This window comes from Anarrhichthys ocellatus, unplaced genomic scaffold (assembly GCF_004355925.1).
Source record: "Anarrhichthys ocellatus isolate YVR2014 unplaced genomic scaffold, GSC_Weel_1.0 scaffold19, whole genome shotgun sequence".
Lineage (NCBI taxonomy): Eukaryota > Metazoa > Chordata > Actinopteri > Perciformes > Anarhichadidae > Anarrhichthys > Anarrhichthys ocellatus.
In genome coordinates, this window is record NW_022280049.1 from 2,771,238 (window position 1) to 2,771,782 (window position 545).

Consider the following 545-nt stretch of genomic DNA (forward strand, 5'->3'; position numbering starts at 1 on the left):
GGGGGGGGGAGACAAGAGAAAGCAACATTAGTTCACTGTAAACAACTATCAGGTGAAATGCATTTGCAAAGAATGGAGGTTTAAAGTCTGCCTGTCACAGGAAGGCAAAAACACAAAAGTCCTTGCAACACTTTCAGTTGCTATTTAAATTCAACAGCGCTCATTAAGACACAGGAACACAGTGCAGGGTGTGAGCTTGTGGGGGGTTATTCCCAAAGGAGGCCGTCTGAATGGACAAAAGAGGAGGAACAGACCCCTGCTGGGGGTATTGATCTGGGAGGAAGGCCGACAGTGAGAGAGGAGAAATTGCCTTTTGTCTAGCCAGAACAAAGAGTGGCGTGGAGGGGAGCCATTCAAGCCCAGCCAGCCTCCCCACTACAAAACTAGTTCGGGGCCGTCGGCCTCGCACTCCATTCAAAGGGGGGCATCCTGAGAGGTGCTGATGATGTAACCACCATTATGGCCCGTGCCGAGCCAGCTAGTCGGTTTTGGAGGGAACTTTTTAAAATTTAAATCCAGCAGTCAAAGAGTGTTGTAAAGCAAGG

The 545-nt window shown here is 49.5% G+C and overlaps 1 protein-coding gene across 1 annotated transcript in view; it reads right to left on the reverse strand.

Annotated features, from left to right (window-relative positions):
• The window catches only part of dusp1 (dual specificity phosphatase 1), a 3,583-nt gene that overhangs the window by 1,472 nt on the left and 1,566 nt on the right, over positions 1–545 (reverse strand). The window lies entirely within an intron of this gene.